Source organism: Mesoplodon mirus (assembly GCF_964341445.2).
Source record: "Mesoplodon mirus genome assembly, chromosome: 14".
NCBI lineage: Eukaryota > Metazoa > Chordata > Mammalia > Artiodactyla > Ziphiidae > Mesoplodon > Mesoplodon mirus.
In genome coordinates, this window is record NC_138990.1 from 59177917 (window position 1) to 59201859 (window position 23943).

Genomic DNA, 23943 nt, shown 5'->3' on the forward strand with positions numbered 1-23943 from the left:
GGAATTCCTAGTAACAAAAGTTGTGACTTCTGTTAACTGATCTCATTCTTTTCATTTCTTAGGTCTTTTATGTAGCTTACTGGAAGAATTCTTTGATTTAGTACTCCAGCTCACTTATTTGATCAACAGCTGTATCTATCCTGAATTCATTCAGCTCAGTTGTTGAAACTGTAATACTTCCAAGAGTAATACTAAAGAGAGAAGGGGAAACACAAACAACAACAGAAAGTTACCCTGGTATTTGAAGAACCTTTTTGTGCTTTGACCACAAATTTTATTAGCAGGGATAAGGCTAAACATATCTGATTTCTAGATATCTGTTGTGTATTCTTCTGAACTTTGACATTATGAGAACATAGCCCATAGATCTGTTGTATCTTAGTCTATAAAGTATTTAGGTGCATAGATCTCAGCCTTTCTCTCTCTATTTTATTTTAACATTTTATTTATTTTATTTTCTGGCTGCACCGCACAGCATGTGGGATCTTAGTTCCCCATCCAGGGAGCAAACCCATGCCCCTTGCAGTGGAAGCGTGGAGTTTTAACCAGTAGACCGCCAGGGAAGTCCCAACACTTTCCTTTTTTTGAATCCAGGTCCAAATGTGGCTAATCTGAGACACTGAGCCCTAACTCTGCCCCTGGAGAAACTTCTCAGCCTTTTCCAGGCAGCTACTACCAGTTGATTGGAGTTGGCGCAAAGATCTATTTTCTGTCACTGCATTAAAAGTAATAAACATTGGGCTTCCCTGGTGGCGCAGTGGTTGAGAGTCCGCCTGCCGATGCAGGGGACACGGGTTCGTGCCCCGGTCTGGGAAGATCCCACGTGCCGCGGAGCGGCTGGGCCCGTGAGCCATGGCCGCTGAGCCTGCGCGTCCGGAGCCTGCGCTCTGCAACGGGAGAGGCCACAACAGTGAGAGGCCCGTGTACTGCAAAAAAAAAAAAAAAAAAGTAATAAACATTCACTTATAAGGACATTTTTCTCTTGCTATTTTATAATGTTTTTATTTTTGTGAATGACATTTTACAATTAGTAGTTATGGCAAGTTTGTGTCTCATTAACCAGATTATTATCAACCTGTAAATATTACAGAGGTTTATTATTTGGCAAGTTAATTATGTTTTATGATACACATTTTCTTATTGATCTGTTACTTTGAATGTTAATGATTGCTATTATCTTTTTAAACAAAGCAAGTACTATATTACTACTTTAAAATTGATGTCACATTGCTTTTTGATTATTAAATGAGGCATTCCAATAATTAGATATTCTTAAGCTTCTTTAAAGGCTTTGTGTTAGCTTTACTTAATTTGTGGGATGGAACGATGTAGACTTCATGTTTTATATTTTCATATGACTGGTTGAATGAATATCATTTTTGTAGTCAGAGTAGCTTATCTAAAATTTTCCACAGGTTATCATTAAAAAAATCTTTCCATTGAAGTATAGCATAGATATTGGGTTCTGTAGCTTCCTACTACTACCTCTGTTTCTACTAGTGCTTTTACCTTTACATATTGTCTTTATTTAGAATAGCCCAAAGTATGTTTTCATTAGCATTTCAAACTCTAGAATTTTAAATCTGGAAGGACCCTATACATAATCTGTTTAAACTCTGTTTTATAGCTGAGTTCTTGACCCAGGGTTACCTAGCTGGACTAACGATCTGTCCTCTGATTCCTGTTTTTCTACACTTTGTTTTATTTACGTCTAAAATTTATTTTGGAGGAGATAAATATGACTATACTTCATTTTATGTTTGTCCAATTTGGCCTTGTGAAAAAAGGAGTTTTGGAGGCGGACCTGGTTATTAATGCTGGTTCTATCATTTAGTAGCCATGTAGCCTTGGGCACGTTAGTTAACCTTGCTGAGCCTTAGTTTCTTCATCTTTACAAGGGGCTTACTAATACTTTCTACCTATTATCCTCCCTGTCTTGAGAGTTGTTGTAGGAATTAAATGAATAAAGTGTCTGGCAGATCATGAGGTATACAGAAAATGGTAGCTTTTTGAATCAGTGTCACTGAAAGAAACAGAAACCAATCTGGATTTGGTCTATTACTGGGAATTAAGTGCTTCCCAAAAATGGTGGACTGGTTGAAGGAACATACCCTAGGCTGGGCCTCTGGATGACTCCCATAACAGTACAAAGAACTGACCCATGTGGGAAGCTGGTCCCTCTGGAGCCAAGCTAGCAAGCACCATGCTTTTTTGATTGCCCCTCACAGCCAGGAAGTTGGAAAATGGTCACCTGAAGCCTCAGTCCAGGTTTTTAGAAGTCATATCAAGAAGCTGCTAATGCCTGCCGCATTCTTGACACCTAGGAACGTGGAGAATGGACATTGCTGCATAAAAGCCTCACTTTCAACTTTGCTAATGGCTAATAGTCTCAGGAAGATGGCCCCTGTCTCATAACTTCCCAGTCCATTGCATGCCAGTTCCCATGCACAACTCGGGGTGCATGGGAAGCTGGGGACTAATTTTAAGCTTTCTGATCTCTGCAAAGGGAAGGAAGGAGGTTGAGAAAATCCAAATATTTACTGTAGTGGTATTAAGCTGGATAGTAGTGATGGTGGTGGATAAGGATTATTATTGCTGTGTTCAGTATACATCATTCAGAATTATATATCAAGTGGGTGATATTCTAGAACTAGAACTAGAAATTCCAAATCCAGTTATTTTCAGTGGGCTGTACTCCTTCTAATATCTTATTCTTTATTTGTTCAGTAAATAATTCACTGAGCATCTCAGTATGAGCAGATGGCTGTTCTGGATGCTCTGAATGTTTACAGTGACCAGACACTGTCCCTGCTCTCAGAAAGGCTTAGTCCTGTGGGTTACAGATGTAGGCTGTTTTACTACAGCATAGTAAATGCTGTGGTAGAGGTGACATACTCAGGAAGGACTCCTGACCCCTAGCAGGGAGGCTTCTAAAGTGACACCAGATTTTTTTAGGAAGTGGTCATTCACAAGTTAAAGTACCCCAATTGCCTATACATTTTATAAAAGAGTAAAGAGAACTGTTTTCATAACAAGTTTTGGTAAGAACAGGACAGTATAGATGGGAGATTCTTCTTGTAAAGAGATGGAGAGGATACTTAAGAGGAGAACATCCTCTTGGATCTGGCCAGTATTGCTGTGGAGCTGAGGTAGGAGGCATCTTTTTTTTTTTTTTTTTTTTTTTCTTTTTGCGGTATGCGGGCCTCTCACTGCTGCGGCCTCTCCCGTTGCGGAGCACAGGCCCCGGACGCGCAGGCCCAGCGGCCGTGGCTCACGGGCCCAGCCGCCCCGCGGCATATGGGATCCTCCCAGACCGGGGCACGAACCCGTATCCCCTGCATCGGCAGGCGGACTCTCAACCACTGCGCCACCAGGGAGGCCCAGGAGGCATCTTTGATGGCTCCCTCCATCACCCCTTTATCATCTTCACCTGGAGGGCTTCCAGGGGCCATATTCCTTCCCTGGAGATCCAAGCAGGCACCCATAGCATAACTCACACTCTAGGCCTACACTCCAGATGTTCAGATGTTCTCTAACCCTTTCCCCTATTATCTTGAGTTTCTTTGTCCAAGATGTGAGAAGGGGCTCCTTACTTTTATTCTATGTGTTTACTGCACGTATAGGATAAAAAGTAATAAACAAAAATTTAAGGCACTGAAAAGGGCCTTATTTGTTCATTTTCCATTTTTATTAGCATTAATAAATGTACATTTTTTACAATGTTTTGTTTGATTTTAATTTTGTTCAGTCTTTTAAATTTTTTTAAAATTTATTTTGCTGAAGTATAGTTGATTTACAGTGTTGTGTTAGTTTCTGGCGTACAGCAAAATGATTGTTATACATATATATGTAATATTCTTTTTCACATTCTTTTCCATTATGGCTTATTACAGGATGTTGAACGTAGTTCTAATTTTGTGCAGTCTTTAAGCTTAATCAAGATATCTTTGCTCTGTTGGTTGTAAATCAGTATTATTTTATCTGGCCTTTTGTTCACAGACTTGGCTTTTCAGTAAATGTGATGATAACCTATATTGTATATCAAAAGAGATGTTAACATTTTCAACCCATCAATACTTTATCTTTGAGAAGGAAGGAAAACTAACAATTTTCTTAAAAATTATTTATTTACTTATTTACTTATTTATGGCTGTGTTGGGTCTTGGTTGCTGTGCGCGGGCTTTCTCTGGTTGCGGTGAGCGGGGGCCACTCTTCGCTTTGGTGCGTGGGCCTCTCATTGCGGTGGCTTCTCCTGTTGTGGAGCACAGTCTCTAGGTGCACGGGCTTCACTAGTTGTGGCACGTGGGCTCAGTAGTTGTGGCTCACAGGCTTAGTTGCTCCGTGGCATGTGGGACCTTCCTGGACCAGGGATCGAACCCATGTCCCCTGCATTGGCAGGCGGATTCTCAACCACTGCGCCACCAGGGAAGCCCCCAATTTTTTACTACATTTAAAAAAATAATTAATTAATTAATTAGGCTGCGTTGGGCCTTAGTTGCTTCTCATGGTATATTCGTTGCGACACAGGATCTTTTGTTACAGCGCATGGGCTCTTCATTGTGGCACACAGGTTTCTCTAGTTGCAGTGTGTGGGCTTCTCTGTAGTGTGGCACGTGGGCTCCAGAGCTCACGGGCTCAGTAGTTGCAGTGCGCAGGCTGTCTAGTTGTGGCATGCGGGCTCAGCAGTTGTGACATATGGGCTCTCTAGTTATGGCGTGCAGGGTTAGTGCTCCTCGGCATGTGGGATCTTAATTCCCTGACCAGGGATCGAACCCACATCCCCTGCATTGGAAGGTGGATTCTTAACCACTGGACCACAAGGGAAGTCCTGAAAACTAACAATTTTGAACTCTGTGTTTCAGTTGGTAACTAGACACATATTCATTTTGTTCTTTTAATTGTCACTACTCGAATTTGTTAATTTAGGTTGTTATTAGCTCTATTTCTACAGTGGCCCAAAGAGAAGTCAGTAACTTACCAAACTTACCAAAAGTCGTAGCAACGTTTAGTGGAATTAGAATATGAGCTCTTCCACCGCCGGTGAGTACTGCACTATGCTGAGTACTGCGCTACGCTGAGTACTGCGCTACGCTGAGTACTCGCCGCCCCCGACCAAGCGGTCGGACGCTGACATTGACCGGGGACCGGCAAGGAGTTCGATAGCTGTGGGGCTGGGTATTGCAGCTCTTGGATTTGCAGGTTGCTACACATTTCAAATCTGGAAACCTCTAGGACAAGTAATCACAGAAACTGCAAAGAAGATTTCAACTCCTATAATTAAACTCAGGGTCAAAAGAACTGCAAGTAGAGACCTTCAAGATGGCGGAGGAGTAAGACATGGAGATCACCTTCCTCCTCACAAATACATCAAAAATACATCTACATGTGGAACAACTCCTACAGAATACCTACTGAAGGCAGAAGACCTCAGACTTCCCAAAAGGGAAGAAACTCTCCACGTACCTGGCCGTGTGGCTCACAGGATCTTGGTGCTCTGGCTGGGTGTCAGGCCTGAGCCTCTGAGGTGGGAGAGCCAAGTTCAGGACATTCGTCCACCAGAGACCTCCCAGCTCCATGTAATATCAATCGGCGAGAGGTCTCCCAGAGATCTCCATCTCAATGCTAAGACCCAGCTCCACTCAATGACCAGCAAGCTCCAGTGCTGGACACCCCATGCCAAACAACTAGCAAGATAGGAACACAACCCCACCTGTTAACAGAGAGGCTGCCTAAAATCATAATAAGTTCACAGACACCCCAAAACACACCACTGGACACGGTCCTGCCCACTAGAAAGACAAGATCCAGCCTCATCCACCAGAACACAGGCACCAGTCCTCTCCACCAGGAAGCCTACACAACCCACTGAACCAACCTTACCCACTGGGGGCAGACACCAAAAACAATGGGAACTATGAACCTGCAGCCTGTGAAAAGGAAGACCCCAAACACAGTAAATTAAGCACAATCAGAAGACAGAGAAATACACATGAGGTGAAGGAGCAAGGTAAAAACCCACCAGACCAAACAAATGCAGAGGAAATAGGTAGTCTACCCGAAAAGGAATTCAGAATAATGATAGTAAAGGTGATCCAAAATCTTGGAAATAGAATGGAGAAAATACAAGAAACATCAAACAAGGACCTAGAAGAACTAAAGAGCAAACAATGATGAACAACACAATAAATGAAATAAAAATTCTGTAGAAGGAACCAATAGCAGAATAGCTGAGGCAGAAGATCAGATAAGTGACCTGGAAGATAAACTAGTGGATGTAACTACCGCAGAGCAGAATAAAGGAAAAAGAATGAACAGAATTGAGGACAGTCTCAGAGACTTCTGGGACAACATTATACACACCAGCATTTGAATTATGTGGGTCCCAGAAGAAGAAGAGAAAAAGAAAGGGACTGAGAAAATATTTGAAGAGATTATAGTTGAAAACTTCCCTAGTGTGGGAAAGGAAATAGTTAATCAAGTCCAGGAAGCGCAGAGTGTCCCAGGTAGGATAAATCCAAGGAGAAACACACCAAGACACATATTAATCAAACTATCAAAAATTAAATACAAAGAAAAAATATTAAAAGCAGCAAGGGAAGAGCAACAAATAACATACAAGGGAATCCCCATAAGGTTAACAGCTGATCTTTCAGTAGAAACTCTGCAAACCAGAAGGGAGTGGCAGGACATTTTAAGGTGATGAAAGGAAAAAACCTACAACCAAGATTACTCTACCTGGCAAGGATCTCATTCAGATTTGACAGAGAAATTAAAACCTTTACAGATAAGCAAAAGCTAAGAGAATTCAGCACTACCAAACCAGCTTTACAACAAATGCTAAAGGAACTTCTCTAGGCCGGAAACACAAAAGAAGGAAAAGACCTACAATAACAAACCTAAAACAATTAAGAAAATGGGAATAGGAACATACATATTGATAATTACCTTAAATGTAAATGGATTAAATGCTCCAACCAAAAGACATAGACTGGTTCAATGGATACAAATACAAGACCCATCTCTATGCTGTCTACAAGAGACCCACTTCAGACCTATGGATGCATACAGACTGGAAGTGAGGGGATGGAAAAAGATATTCCATGCAAATGGAAATCAAAAGAAAGCTGGAGTAGCAACTCTCCTATCAGACAAAATAGACTTTAAAATAAAGACTATTACAAGAGATAAAGAAGGACACTACATAATGATCAAGGGATCAATCCAAGAAGAAGATACAACAATTTTAACTATTTATGCACCCAACATAGGAGCACCTCAATACGTAAGGCAAATACTAACAGCCATAAAAGGGGAAATTGGGCTTCCCTGGTGGCGCAGTGGTTGGGAGTCCACCTGCCGATGCAGGGGACACGGGTTCGTGCCCCGGTCCGGGAAGATCCCACATGCCGCAGAGCAGCTGGACCCGTGAGCCATGGCTGCTGAGCCTGCACGTCCGGAGCCTGTGCTCCGCAATGGGAGAGGCCACAGCAGTGAGAGGCCCGCGTACCAAAAAAAAAAAAAAGGGGGGGGAAATTGACGGTAACACCATCATAGTAAGGGACTTTAAAAGTTTATTTTTGATTTTTATTTTTGGCTGCGTTGGGTCTTTGTAGTTGTGCGTGGGCCTTCTCTGATTGTGGCGAGCAGGGGCTACTCTTTGTTGCAGTGTGTGGGCTTCTCATTGCAGTGGCTTCTCTTGTTGAGGAGCACGGACTCTAGGCATGTGGGCTCAGTAGTTGTGGCACACGAGCCCTAGAGTGCAGGCTCAGTAGTTGTGACGCATGGGCTTAGTTGCTTCGCGATATGTGGGATCTTCCTGTACCAGGGCTTGAACCCGTGTCCCCTGCATTGGCAGGCAGATTCTTAACCACTGTGCCACCAGGGAAGTCCCAAATTCATCTTTCTTAACATAGTTTTTTCCCCATGATCTCTTTGTGTTGTGTTTTTTCCCCCCATGGACCCAGTGTATAATACTCACAATAGTCTTTATTTTAAAATTTAATTAATTTATTTTAAAATTTTATTTATTTATTTATATTATTTTGGCTGCATTGGGTCTTCGTTGCTGCATGCAGGCTTTCTCTAGTTGTGGCGAGCGGAGGCTACTCCTCGTTGCAGTGCGCGGGCTTCTCATTGCGGTGGCTTCTCTTGTCGCGGAGCACAGGCTCTAGGCGTGCGGGCTTCAGTAGTTGTGCCTCACGGGCTCCAGAGCGCAGGCTCAGTAGTTGTGGCGCACGGGTGCAGTTTCTCCGTGGCATGTGGGACCTTCCTGGACCAGGGCTTGAACCCGTGTCCACTGCATTGGTAGGTGGCTTCTTAATCACTGTGCCACCAGGGAAGTCCTGGCGGGTGGATTCTTAACCGCTGTGCCACCAGGGAAGTCCTACAATGGTCTTTAAAGCTGCATGAATATTTTCACATTGTGGAGATTTGTGAGTCTTTGTGTGGCAAGGCTATAAAAATAGCTGGTTAGCTCAACTTGCTTTATATTTAAGAGTATCGGTAATTCATGAGGGTGAAACTGCAACTCCTGAGAGGAATTAATTTTAACCTCGTAGAAAATTATTGAAGGTTGGGTGTTAGAAAGACATCTCTTGTGATAATAAATAAAAGATTTTATTTCCTGTTTTTTTTTTAATAATAGTTTTTGCCTTTAAGGTGTAATATGGTTGACTCCTTTGTTGCGTTTTCATACAAGGAGCAAATCCATTTTTTCTTTTGTTGAGGTTGTTTTCAGATTACTCAGTCCTCTACAGTTGGAGAAATATTTTCCATATTCTTCCCTATTTGAAATGACTTTTTAAAAACTTGCTCAGGGTTGTATATCTTTTCATATAAATTACTATAAGCAGGACAGCAAAAGATGACAGAATTAAATGAAATTTTTAGAAACTATGAAGCTCATTAGTGTAAGGCTCTCAGGAGTAAAGATACTGCAGAAAATGTGTGTAAGAAATGTAGTTGTAATCCTGTATTCTGTGATTCATTCTTAGAAATAAGAAGCTTTATCCATGCTAGACTATAAATTTTCTGACCCTCGGTTTCCTGAGTGTTTCAAGCTTTGAAAAAGATGATATCCTACAGTATGAGGTGGCCCATGTTTCTTATATTGGTAATTCATATATCACATAATTCACAACTTTAAATAGCATGTACCATTGTAGAATTATTTTAGATTATTTAGTAGTTTACAGGGAAAAAGTAGAAAAATGCTTCAGTTACTGTGTAGCAAATACATTTTCATGAATTTATCTGTCTTTTCTTAGTGGAATGATTAGATCAGAGCGCATGTACAATTTTTAAGATTTTTTTTTTTGCGGTACATGGGCCTCTCACTGTTGTGGCCTCTCCCGTTGTGGAGCACAGGCTCTGGACGCACAGGCTCAGCGGCCATGGCTCACGGGCCCAGCCGCTCCGCGGCATATGGGATCCTCCCGGACCGGGCACGAACCCGTGTCCCCTGCATCGGCAGACGGACTCTCAACCACTGCGCCACCGGGGAAGCCCTTAGTTACTTTTTGTGTTACGGTACAAGGTGTCCATACTAAGTTCCTTTGGGGGGTGCATGCATATTCAGTTGCTCCAGCACTGTTTGTTGAAAAGACTATCCTTTCTCCATTGCATTGCTTTTGTGCCTTTGTCAAATCAGTTGGTCATATATGTGTGGCTCTGTTCTGGCCTTTCTGTTCTGTTCCATTGATCCACCTGTTACTCTTTTCACCATCAACACACTTTGGATTATTTTAGCTTTCTAATACTACTTGAAATCAAGTAATGTTAGCCCTCCAACTTTGATTTCTGTTTGTTAGAGTTGTTTTGGCTATTCTAGATCTTATGTATTTTTATATAAATTTTAGAATCAGCTTGTCAGTTTTTACAAAAAGTTTGCTGGGATTTTGATTGGGATTGCATTACATCCATTGATCAATTTGGGGGAGAATTGACATCTTCACAATACTGAGTCTTCTAATCCTTGAACACATGGATCACTGGTTTCTTCCTTTTTTAAAAAATTTTCATTTATTTATTTAATTTTATTTATTTTTGGCTGCATTGGGTCTTTGTTGCTGCACACAGGCTTTTCTCTAGTTGTGGCGAGCAGGGGCTACTCTTCCTTGTGGTGCACGGGCTTCTCATTGCAGTGGCTTCCCTTGTTGCGGAGCATGGGCTCTAGGTGCACAGGTTTCCATAGTTGTGGCACGGGGGCTCAGTAGTTGTGGTGCACGGGCTTAGTTGCTCCGCGGCATGTGGGATCTTCCCGGACCAGGGCTCGAACCCGTGTCCCCTGCACCGGCAGGCGGATTCTTAACCACTGCGCCACCAGGGAAGCCCCTCTTCCTTTTTATTGTTGAGTAGTATCCCTTTGTGTGGATGTATCCCAATTTGTCTACTCATCTGTTGATGGATATTTCAGTTGTCTGCAGTTTTTGCTATTACAGACAAAGTTGCTTTGAACAGTTGGTGCAGGTCTTTGTACAGACATACATTTCTTCTTGGTTTGTACTGGCGTGGCCTTATCATATGGTCTGGGTATTTTTAGCCTTTTAGGAAACTGCAACTGTTTGTGAAAGTGATTGTACCACTTTACATTCTAATCTGCAGTGTAGGGGAGTTCTGGTTTCCTCACATCATTGCCAACACTTCATAAGGTAAGTCTTTTTAATTTTAGGCTTCCTAATAGGTATGTAGCAGTCATTGTAAATTTTACCTTCTTGTGTCCTGGGTATTTTTATGCTCCTGTAAATCTTCTTGAGGCTTGTTCTGTGATGCACTTAAGTTACTTGGAAACAGTTTGGTCCTTTTGGTTGTTGCGTTTATGATTTAATGTACATTTGTTAAGTGGGTACAGAGCAGTCAGTGCTGTCTAGGGCTTTAATTGTTCCCCATTACTTAGGCAAGACCTTTGTGTGTACTCTACCCAATACACCGTGAATTATGAGTTTTACCAGTGTGGTTGTTTGCAAACAAGCACTGTTCATGGCCCCGTGTGAGCAGTGGGCACTGTTTCCGCTGATTCTTTCCGTTTTATGGCAGTTTCCTCACATGCATTCACTGATGGGTGCTGTGCTCGAGGATCACCGTCTGTGATCTCCAGGTTTTCTCACTCTGGTACTCTGGTACTCTATCTTTTGAACTCTAGTTGCCTTGTTCTCCCTGGTATCTCACCTTCGTCTCCTCACCTCTGGGAGTCTGCCAGGCTCTGCCTCAGTTTCCCCTCCTTCACCGTTGCCTGGAAACTGCCACGGCAATAAGTAAGGGCCAGTGTTAGGGCTCACCTTGTTTGTTTTCTGTCTCTCAGGGATCACTGTTCTTCGTTGCCTGATGTGCCCGTGGCCTGATGCTTCATGTATTTTTTTCTGCTTTTAAACTTATTTATTACGTTTTGATTTTGGGGGGTAAATTTGTAGAAACCAAAATTTGTAAATTTTGGTTGTTTCATATGGGTGGGTAGATCTGATCCCTATTACATGGTCTAGAAGGAGAAATCATAATCCTTTTAAAAAATATCTAAAAATCAAGGTATAAAATACAGTGTATTAGGTAAAGTGTGCAGGTCAAGAGATTTTCACAGACATATACATTTCTATTATTACCACTCAGATTAAGATAGAAGAACTTTCTAATACCTCAGCAGATTCCTTTGTGCCCATTAGTACCCTCTTCCTCCCCCCTCCCCAGATAACCACTGCTCTGATGTCTAGTGCCACTTGTTAGTTTTGCCTGGTTTCTGACTTCATCGCAGTGGAGTACCTATAGTATTTACCCTTTTGCCTGACTTTTTTCACTCAGCACTGTGTCTGTGGGATCCGTCTATGTTATTGCTTGTATCACTTGTTCTTTTTTCTGGCCCAGCAGTATTTATTCTCCTGTTGATGGACATTCCAATGGTTTCCAGTTTGGGCTCCTGTGAGTAAAACTGCTGAGAACATTCTTTTGGTATACTTAAGCTCTCATTTCTCTTGGATAAATGCCAAGGATAGGGAATTGTTGGTTTATGAGGTGGGTATAAATATACTTTAGTAGAATATTGCAAACAGGTTTCCACAGTGGTTGACCAATTTTTACTTCCTCTGTCAATTTATGTGAATTCTAGCCGGGCTATATTCTTCTTTTTTAAAAAATATTTATTTATTTTATTTGTTTATTCGGCTGCATTGGGTCCTAGTTGCAGCACGCAGGATCTTTTATTGTGGCGCGTGGGCTTAGTTGCCCTGTGGCATGTGGGATCCTAGTTTCCCGGCCAGGGCTCGATCCCAGGTCCCCTGCATTGGAAGGTGGATTCTCAACCACTGGACCACCAGGGAAGTCCCGGGCTATATTCTTTTCTTTTTTTTTTTTTCGTTATGTGGGCCTCTCACTGTTGTGGCCTCTCCGGTTGCGGAGCACAGGCTCCGGACGCGCAGGCTCAGCGGCCATGGCTCACGGGCCCAGCCGCTCCGCGGCATGTGGGATCTTCCCGGACCGGGGCACGAACCCGTGTCCCCTGTATCGGCAGGCGGACTCTCAACCACTGCGCCACCAGGGAAGCCCCTATTCTTTTCTTTAAAATAAATTTATTTATTTACTTTGGCAGTGTTGGGTCTTCGTTGCTGCGCGCGGGCTTTCTCTAGTTGTGGTGAGCGGGGGCTGCTCTTCTTTTTTTCCCCTGGGAATGGGGTGTAGTTGTGGGGGAAGTAGGTAAACATATGGCAGGGCAGATCATTAGAAGATTTATAAATATGAGACTCTTTATTAATCAAAGCAAGAGAAGTGAGTTGCATTGTGGGAAGATGCTGGCTACTGTGTCTGAAATGAATGGGAGAAGGGTGGTGGTCTTGTGGTGCCGGAAAATTTGGTTGCTTGTAAATCGTTTTGTTTCTTAAGTTTTAAAATTGATAGCAAATGGAAAAATGCATGGTGGCATGTTAAGGCTGCATAAAATTCCAGATGGACTTTGAATATATTATAAGATTGGGCAGCCTTTGCCAGATGCAGTGTTCTTTGAATAAATAAATATAAAGCAGAAATAGCTTAAATTTCTGATGGGATCCTAACTTGCTGTATAACAACTTATGAGTCATTGTATCTCACAATGTGAAGATAAAATTTCTGTGACAGGTTTCTTAAACCCAATAAAGTAAAAAAAAAAAAAAAACCTTGCTTTAGCCAGTTCTTGTTTTTCTTTTCAAGTTAGACTTTGAGTTAATATTTCTTTTGCATAAGTCAGTTTTTCCTGAATATCTTTCAGGGTGTCCGTGGTGAAAATTTTCTTGATAATACTAAGCTGTTATTTAATTGTCTTTCTGATTCTCTCAGGCATATATAGCAGAATTTTTCCAGGCTTTATGACATTCATCACTCACGATAATGCATTGTGTGCTTGTGATTTCCAGTATTTTCAAAATTTATTTGTTTTAATTTCTAACACAACATTGGTAGATGTGTTACCAATGTAAAGAAAACTTCTTTGAAACCCTTGATAGAATTGAAGAATATAAGGGGTCCTGAGACTAAAAAGCTTGAGAATTGCTGGCATAGGTGTTCTACCAGAAAAATGTTTTAAAATTAGTGCTTTATAATAATGATTCTTAACTGAGGCTTAACTGGTGTGACTGTACCCTAGAATTTTTAAATCAGGATTTCCAGGGGTGGGGTCTGAATATCTGGTTTTGGTTGTTTACAAAAAGTGAAAGCATATTTTTAATTTGTTTTAATTTTAACATGATTTGCTTTCTTAATTAGGAACCATTGTCTTAGGAGATAAGAATTGTTTTCCAAATGTCAAAGAAAATTATATGAATTCATTAAAAAATTGTAATAGCAGTTTTTAAAATTTAGCACTGTGTTAGGCACTGTGCTAAGCAAATTATGTGCATTAATTCTCACAATAACCTTATAAGGGAGAAATTATGTCCACGTTTCACAGGTGACGAAACTGAGGATTACAGAGAGTAAAGAATTTTGTCCCCAACTAGGAACGGGTGGAACTAGACTTTGATTTCAAGTGTGACTCTGAAGCCTGGTATCCCATCCACCCTGTGTTAGATCTGGGAAGAATTGTGGAAAGCACTGGGATGAGATGTGACAGAACCCTTGAACAGTAACCTTTTGATGGTTACTGTTTGCGGTGTTTTATGTCATACTCTGTGAGTCTGTCCTGGCAGCAGATGATTTGAGTGTTACTGATAATTTTTACCTGGTCTGCTGTGAACATTTCTTGAGGTTCCATCTCTTTTACCCCATGAGAAAATCAGCACTGATACAAAGATAAATGACCATCTTTGTTCTCAAGGGACTCTGTGAATCAGATGACTCTTGCACAAAGCATACTGTGGCAAGTAAGTACCTTAAGCTTATGTGGGTGCTGCTTTATAGCAAAGAGGAAGGGGACTCCTCCACCTAGAGGTTGGTGAAAGTCTCATGGATTAGGTACCAGAACCTCAGAGACTTCAACTTTACATGTGATCTTCTTAGTTCTATTAACTTTTCATCCACTCCAGTATTCTCCCTGTTTATCTCATGCATTTCTTTTTTTTTTTTTTTTTTTTTTTTGCGGTACGTGGGCCTCTCACTGTTGTGACCTCTCCCGACGTGGGGCACAGGCTCTGGACGCACAGGCTCAGCGGCCATGGCTCACGGGCCCAGCCGCTCCGCGGCATGTGGGATCTTCCCGGACCGGGGCATGAACCCGTGTCCCCTGCATCGGCAGGCAGACTCTCAACCACTGCGCCACCAGGGAAGCCCCTCATGCATTTCTTTATAGAAGCAGTCAACTCTTGGTGCTGACCTGTTTTTGATCTCCCAAGATGGGCCACTTTTCTATTTTGTTCCCTTCCTTTTTTAATCTTCAAACCCAAAATTTAGTTGTATAGTTATAATTATGTATATTTATTTGTATATATTTGGGAAATTAATGTTACACAGAATGCCAGTTGAAATTAATATTTTGGCAAGATGATACAAAGATATGGAGAGAAGGAAGACATAGGTAAATAAATGATTATCGGGACTTCCCTGGTGGTGCAGTGGTTAAGTATCCGCCTGCCAATGCAGGGGACACGGGTTCGAGCCCTGGTGTGAGAAGATCCCACATGCCACAGAGCAACTGAGCCCGTGTGCCACAACTACTGAGCCTGCACTCTAGAGCCTGTGAGCCACAACTACTGAGCCCACGTGCCACAACTACTGAAGCCTGTGTGCCTAGAGCCCGTGCTCCGCAACAAGAGAAGCAACTGCAATGAGAAGCCCGTGCACTGCAATGAAAGAGTAGCACCTGCTCGCCGCAACTAGAGAAAGCCCGCGCACAGCAACGAAGACCCAACACAGCCAAAAAATAAAAAAAATAAAAATAAAAAAAAAAAATAAAAATGATCAACTGTGGTGGTTGTCTCATTAAGGAAAAAAACAGTTTAACATGGATTAAAGTTTAGTTACAGTTTTCCTTCTCTTGAGTCCTATTCACTTTTTATTTTGAGGTATTTTTAGGAAGCAGAAAAGAGAGAATAATGTGCTAATTATGAACCTACCAACCAACTTTGTCCTCCCTTATTGTGACATACACATTTGCTTCAGATTCTTTTTTTTTTTTTCTTTCCTGTACGCGGGCCTCTCCCTGTTGTGGCCTCTCCCGTTGCAGAGCATAGGCTCCAGACGTGCAGGCTCAGCGGTCATGGCTCACAGGCCCAGCTGCACTGCAGCATGTGGGATCTTCCCGGACCGGGGCACGAACCCGTGTCCCCTGCATCGGCAGGTGGACTCTCAACCACTGCGCCACCAGGGAAACCCGCTTCAGATTCTTTTAGTGCTGTGTGCATCCCTTCCCAACTCCATTGCTTTCCTGGTTTCCCCATAGGTGAATTGCTATCTCAACTTTAGCGTGTGGTTTTTTTTTTTTTCCATTCGTGTATTTATACTTTTGTTACATATGTTTGTATTTAGAGCATTGTTTTTGCATTTTAAAAAATGGTGTTTTACATATGGGTCCTTCTACATACTGCTTTCTCGCTCAATATCAAGTTTTTGTGATTTGTCCATGTTGATATGTGGATTCATTCATTAACTTTTAGCTATTGAATAGAATCCCATTCCATGACTATGCTGAAGTTTACCCATTGTTCTTTTGACTTTTTGCATTTCATTCCCCCCCCCCCTTTTTTAAGGTTTAGCTTGTTCTCTTTTTGATATAATTCACATGCCATATATAACTCACCACTTTAAAAGGTGTACAATTCAGTGGTTTTTAGTATATTCATACATTTATGCAACTATAACTATTATTTGATTCCAGGACATTTTTATCACTCCAAAAAGAAACCCCGTACCCATTAGCAGTCCCTGTATTTCCCTCCACTAATCCTCTGGCAACCACCAGGCTACTTCCTGTCTCTGTGGATTTGTCTATTCTGTATTTTTCATATAAATTGCATCCTATAATATGTGACCTTTTGTGTCTTTCACTTTTGTAATATTTCATTTAGTATGGGGTTGGCCAAAAATTTCCTTTGTTCGAACTAATACAACCTAATACAATGTCTCAAGGTTCATCCATGTTGTAGCATGAATCAGCACTTCATTCCTCTTTATGGCTAAATGATAAATATCCCATTGTATGGATATACTACATTTATTTATCCATTTATGAGACGTTTGGGTTGCTTCCACTTTTTGGCAGTTATGAATAATGCTGTATAAACATTAACGTACAAGTTTTGTATTGACATGTTTTCTGTTCTCCTGGGTATACACCTAGGAATGGAATTGCTTGGTTGCATGGCAACTCTGTTCAGCAATTTGAGGAACTGTTGAACTGTTTTTTTTTGCGGTACGTGGGCCTCTCACTGTTGTAGCCTCTCACTGTTGTGGCCTCTCCCATTGCGGAGCACAGGCTCCGGATGCTCAGGCTCAGTGGCCATGGCTCACGGGCCCAGCCGCTGCGCGGCATGTGGGATCTTCCTGGACTGGGCACAAACCCACGTCCCCTGCATTGGCAGGTGGACTCTCAACCACTGCGCCACCAGGGAAGCCCTGCTGAACTGTTTTACAATGCAGCTGCACCATCTGACATTTCTACTGATAATGTACAAAGATTACAATTTCTCCACATTTTTGCTTGTTATCTTTTTTATTATAGTCATTCTGGTCAATGTGAAATATCTCATGGTAGTTTTAAAATAAATAAATAAATAATTTTAAATTTATAAAAAATTTTTTTCATTTATTTTTATTTTTGGCTGCATTGGGTCTTTACTGCTGTGCGTGGGCCTTCTCTAGTTGTGGTGAGCAGGGGCTACTCTTCGTTGCGGCGCATGGGCTTCTCATTGCTGTGGCTTCTCTTGCAGAGAACGGGTTCTAGACACGTGGGCTTCAGTAGTTGGGGCACATGAGCTCTAGAGCACAGGCTCAGTAGTTGTGGCACATGGGCTGTGGCACACGGGCTTTGTTACTCTGCAGCATGTAGGATCTTTCTTCACCAGGGCTCGAACCCGTGTACCCTGCGTTGGCAGGCAGATTCTTAACCACTGCGCCACCAGGGAAGTCCTCTCATGGTAATTTTGATTTGCATTTCCCTAGTGACTAATGATGTTGAACATCTTTTCATGTACTAATTGGCTCTTTGTATATCTTTTGGAGAAATGTATTCAGATCCTTTGCCAATTATTTAATTGGGTTGTCTTGGGTTGTCTTTTTTTACTTTGTGAATGGTTTTTTAAAAATTTATTTTAATTTGTTTCTGGCTGCGTTGGGTCTTTGTTGCTGTGTGCAGGCTTTCTCTAGTTGTGGTGAGCAGGGGCTACTCTTCCTTGTGGTGCACGGGCTTCTCACTGTGGTGGCTTCTCTTGTTGTGGAGCATGGGCTCTAGGTACGCAGGCTTCAGTAGTTGCAGCACGTGGGCTCAGTAGTTGTGGCTCACGGGTTCTAGAGCGCAGGCTCAGTAGTTGTGGTGCATGGGCTTAGTTGTTCCACGGCATGTGGGATCTTTCCAGACCAGGGCTCGAAGCCGTGTCCCCCGCACTGGCAGGCGAATTCTTAATCACTGTGCCACCAGGGAAGCCCTGGGTTGTCTTTTTATTGTTGTAAGAGTTCTTTATATATTCTGGATACTAGAACCTTATGAGTTACATGATTTGCAAACATTTTCTTCCATTCTATGGGTTGTCTCTTTGCTTTCTTGAGAGTACCTTTTTAAGCACAAAAATTTTAATACTAATTCTAATTTACCTGTTTTTTCTTTGGTTGCTTGTGATTTATTTAGGGTGCCATAGTGAAGAAACTATTGCGTAGTCTAAGGTCATGAAGATTTATACTTGTGTTTTATTCTAAGTGTTTTATAAAAGTTTTAGGTCTTACATTTAGGTCTTTGATCCATTTTGAATTAATTTTTGTATGTGGTGTGAGGGTCCAGCTTTATTCATTGTATGTGGATGTCCAGTTGTTCTCAGCACCCATTTGTAGAAAAGACTATTCATTCCCCCAGTGAACTGTCTTGGCATCCTTATCCAAAGTCATTTAACATAAATGTATGGGCTTATTTCTGGACTCCCAGATATATTCTAATTAATCTATGCCTATCCTTATTCCAGTACCACAGTCTTGGTTGTTGTAGCTTTGAAGAATGCTTTGAAATCTGGAAGTGTGAATACTCTTTTTTTTTTTTTTTTTTTTTTTTTGTGAGTACTCTTAAATTTGTTCTTTTTCAAATTATTTTGGCTATTCTGGGTTGCTTACATGTCCATATGAATTTTCGGATTAGTTTGCTAATTTTTGTGAAAAAGACAGTTGGAATTTTGGTAGGGGTTGCATTGAATCTGTTGATCAATTTAGGCAGTACTGCCTGCCATCTTAACAATATTAAATCTTCCAATCTGTGAACATAGTTTTCCCATTTACTTAAGTCTTCTTTAATTTCTTTTTTTTAACTTAATTTAATTTATTTTTTCTTTAATTAATAGTAATCTTTTATTTATTTAATTATTTATATATTTATTTTTGTCTGTGTTGGGCCTTCGTTTCTGTGCGAGGTTTTTCTCTAGTTGCGGCAAGTGGGGGCCACTCTTTATCGCGGTGTGCGGGCCTCTTCACTGTTGCGGCCTCTCTTGTTGTGGAGCACAGGCTCCAGACGCACAGGCTCAGTAGTTGTGGCTCACGGGCCTAGTTGCTCCGCAGCATGTGGGATCTTCCCAGACCAGGGCTCGAACCCGTGTCCTCTGCATTAGCAGGCAGATTCTCAACCACTGCGCCACCAGGGAAGCCCTTTTAATTTTATTTTATTAAAAAAATTATTTTTATTTTTGGTGGTGTTGGATCTCCGTTGCTGCACGTGGGCTTTCTCTAGTTGCGGCGAGAGGGGACTACTCATTGTGGTGGCTTCTCTTGTTGCAGAGCACGGGCTCTAGGTGTGCAGGCTTCGGTAGTTGTGGCGTGCGGGCTCTAGAGCACAGGCTCAGTAGTTGTGGCGCACGGGCTTAGCTGCTCCGTGGCATGTAGGATCTTCCCCGACCAGGGCTTGAACCTGTGTCCCCTGCATTGGCAGTCGGATTCTTAACCACTGTGCCACCAGGGAAGCCCCGTGATTTTTGATGATAGTTCTATTCTTGTAAATTTTTCATTGTCTAAATGCCAGTTTTTGCCATTGTGGTTGTTTAATGTTTTTAGGATGTTAATGGCATGGGAATCATTTCTTGTTCAGAAGCCAATAGAAATTTATACAAATATGTAAATGAAATTAACTTGTAAATTTGAAAAAGTGAGTTTCAAATGCTGTTGCGGTGATTTCTGTGTTTGGTTAGATTGAACTTGAGAGATTTTATTCCTTTTCACCCGGTATCAAGGGATTGTACAAGAGAATAAGATTTGCTGTTGTTACCATTGTTTTTAGAGCTTGTTGCTGTTTTAGCTCTACAGGGTACACGTTAGAATTCAGTCAGCTGTGTTTTATGGAACAACAGTTTATCACATCCTAGTTAGGTGAAGAGTATAATGTTGTACGTGACCCTTGCTGGTGCTAATAGTACCAATGCATCAGTAGCTTCATTGGTTTCCACTGGTGAGATGTTCTCAGACTTGCAAGTAAATGGCTCTTTTAGTGCTTCATTTCTCTCTGAGTCGTTCATTATAAGGAACAATCAAAGAATTTTAAATCACATTATTCTGTTTTGGAGCTAGGTGGGTCTTTTTCTAAATCAGTTTCTAATTTCTACAGGTTCATTTTCAATTCAGAGTTTTAAAAGTTTGAAGGTAGAAAAGATTTGATACTTAGCCTATTAACTGCCCTCATACAACTCAGAAGAACTACAACTAGGGGGTCACATATGATAAAATCTCTTGTGTTCCTGGGTCCGTTCGTAAGAAATTTATAAGAAAGAATTGTGAGGAACAGAAATTTGTTGCTGTGTGCGTGTGTGTGTGTGTTTTGTCACTGTCCAAAAATTAAGGCTCTGAGGCCTAACCTTGGGCTTTACTTCCTGTGTGAGAATTCAGTCACCCCCTCCCTGACTCTGAGTTCTCAATACTCCTGCTATTCCCATAGCTACACAGTCTCTTCTGGTCCGGTCCAGGTAAGGCTGCAGAGGATCTGTGAGCCTCTACAGGTATTATATTTAAAAAAATTTTAGGGGCCTCCCTGGTGGCGCAGTGGTGGAGAGTCCGCCTGCCGATGCAGGGGACACGGGTTCGTGCCCCGGTCCGCGAGGATCCCACGTGCCGTGGAGCGGCTGGGCCGTGAGCCAGGGCCGCTGAGCCTGCACGTCCGGAGCCTGTGCTCCGCAACAGGAGAGGCCACAACAGTGAGAGGCCCGCGTACCGCAAAAAAAAAAAAAAAAAAAAAATTTTATATCTAAAATTATTTGGAATTATATCTGTAAATGACATCTAGTAATTTTTTTCTTTAAAAAGAATATTAAATACAGCATTAAAAAAAAATCTCAGGCAAAACTTTGTCTCCCCTTTCCATCCTTTTCTTCCAACCGTGTTTCCCAGAGGCAAACACTTTGAATTATTTCTTCATAGTAGCAACTTTTTTGCTCACTGATTGCCTCCAGCACCTTGATTAGTGCCTGTTTTTGGTGCCTAATACAGTTAACCCTTGAGCAATGCAGGGGTTAGGGACACCAGCCCCCTGCACAGTTGAAAATCTTCATAGAACTTTTGACTCCCCCCAGAACTTAACTGATAGCCTACTGTTGACTGGAAGCCTTATGCGTAACATAAACAGTTGATTAACACATATTTTGTATGTCATACAGAATATATACTGTATTCTTAAAGTAAGCCAGAGAAAAGAAAATGTTAGGAAAATCACAAGGAAGAGAAAATACACTTACAGTACGATGCTGTATTTATTGATACCATAAATCTAATTATAAGATGAATTGTCTGTCAGTACCTACATCAGTATTGTCTTATACAGTACAAAACACTGTAGATGTTATGTGTGTTACTAACCCTAGACATCAAAAAGGAAAAAAAAATGTGAAAGAGGAGTTCATATTTATTTACAGGCATAGTGATCTGTGCTATAGTGATCTTCATTGAGAATGAAGAATCAGCAATATGATTCTTGTTTCTAATAAATTTATTTATTGACTGATTGATTTTTGGCTGTGTTGGGTGTTTGTTGTTGCATGCGGGCATTCTCTAGTTGCGGCGAGCGGGGGCTACTCTCTGTTACGGTGTGTGGGCTTCTCATTGCAGTGGCTTCTCTTGTTGTGGAGCACGGGCTCTAGGCGCGTGGGCTTCAGTAGTTGTGGCACGCAGGCTCAGTAGTTGTGGCGCGCAGGCTCTAGAGTGCAGGCTCAGTAGTTGTGGCGCACAGGCTTAGTTGCTCCGCGGCATGTGGGATCTTCCCAGACCAGGGCTCAAACCCATGTCCCCTCCATTGGCAGGCGGATTCTTAGCCACTGTGCCACCAAGGAAGCCCAGCAATATGATTCTTTATGGTAGCCTAGTGTAATTGATATGATTGCTTCACAGTAGCCTAGCCTATACGATAATGAATGAATCATTTAAAAAGTTTTATGGCATAGAGTATTACAGTTATATTCATAATACACTACTGGAAACATTGATACAATTAAAAAAAAAACCCACCTACCTGTGATAATATGCTGATAAGCAGTTTTTCCAGTTACTAGAGAGAGAGGCAATATAATATAATGAATGGTAATGTAATTCTTTGAAAGGAAAGTTATAAAACAGTAAGAAAACTAACACAGTAGTTTTTATTAAATATCATTTACCTTATGCCTATATAAGGATAGACTAGTATCCACATGTTTTATGAATTCATGAGATACCTTTTTTTTTTTAAAAAACATTTAGGTGAAAAATCCCTTTTTAAAAAAACTTATTTATTTTTGGCTGCCTTGGGTCTTCATTGCTGCGCGTGGGCTTTCTCTAGTTGTGGCAAGCAGGGGCTACTCTTCCTTGTGGTGCGCGGGCTTCTCATTGTGGAGGCTTCTCTTGTTGCGGAGCATGGGCTCTAGGCGTGTGGACTTCAGTAGTTGTGGCTCGCGGGCTCTAGAGCACAGGCTCAGTAGTTGTGGTGCACAGGCTTAGTTGCTCCGCGGCATGTGGGATCTTCCCGGACCAGGGCTTGAACCCGTGTCCCCTGCATTGGCAGGTGGATTCTTAACCACTGTGCCACCAGGGAAGTCCCAAGATACCTTTTTCTTAATTTTTTTGATATTTCTAAGCTACATGGTTCATCTGTGAATTCTTTTCCTTTCTGTTTTTTTTTTTGGCCGCATAGCATGTGGGATCTCAGTTCCCTGACCAGAGTTCAAACCTGCACCCCCTCCATTGGAAGCATGGAGTCTTAACTACTGGACTGGCAGGAAAGTCCGCATCTGTGAATTTTTTCAAATTGTTGCAAACCTCCAAAAAATTTTCCAATGTACTGTATTTATTGAAAAAATTCACATATAAGTGGACTCGTGCAGTTCAAACTCACACTGTTCAAGGGTGAACTGTAAATCTTGATTGAATGAATGCAAAAAGTTTGTCCTTATTCTCTTTTTTTTTTTTTTTTGTTTTTGTTTTTTTTGTTTTTTGTTTTTTTTGCGGTACGCGGGCCTCTCACTGTTGTGGCTTCTCCCGTTGCGGAGCACAGGCTCCGGACGCGCAGGCTCAGCGGCCATGGCTCACGGGCCCAGCCGCTCCGCGGCATGTGGGATCTTCCCGGACCGGGGCACGAACCCGTGTCCCCTGCATCGGCAGGCGGACTCTCAACCACTGCGCCACCAGGGAAGCCCCTTATTCTCTTTTAAGACTTGATAGTTGACTATGCAGTTCTAGGTTGAATATCATTTTTCCTCTTGGATGTCATTGCTGTGCAGTCTTAGCACACAGTGTTGCTGTTCATCTGTGATTCCACTCGGATTCTGGTTTCTTTGCTTGTGCCTACACTTCTTTCCTGTAAATGGTTGCGATCTTCTCATGCTGTCACTTAAAAAAAAAAGTTAAGTATGACAGGAATTCAATCGGGACACTCAGTCTCACTGGACACTTAGTAAGGGGAAATTTTCTTGAATCATCTCTTTGATAGGTCTTCCCTCATCCCCCCCACAAAACAAACAAAGAGGTAAAAGAATCTGTTTTCTCTATTGTTTCTTTATGGAACTTTTGTTAGTGGGATGTTGGACCTCATGCATTTTTCTTTAATATTTTAATCTTTTGGTTTTCAGTTATCTCTTTGTTTTAACTTCTAGGAGATTTCATTAGCATTATCCTCTAATCCTTCTATTAGTTTTTTATTTGTGTTATCAAATTTGAAATGTGTTATGCTATTTGTTTCTGATTGTACTCTTTTTAACTGGAGTATTCTGGGATTAAGTTATTGTGTTATAGATAGACTTTCAACCCCTTTCTTCTGCTTTTTTGCTCTCACCCTACTTTCTTTCTCATAATACTTGGTAGCTTCAAGGGATAAGTCAGTACACGCCCTGTGCCCACCTTCTCCGTGGCATC

At 41.7% G+C, this 23943-nt stretch overlaps 1 protein-coding gene across 2 annotated transcripts in view; it reads left to right on the plus strand.

Moving 5' to 3' along the window:
- Positions 1 to 23943, plus strand: part of MTA3 (metastasis associated 1 family member 3) — a 164588-nt gene that overhangs the window by 25559 nt on the left and 115086 nt on the right. The gene's annotated exons all lie outside the window — the stretch shown is intronic.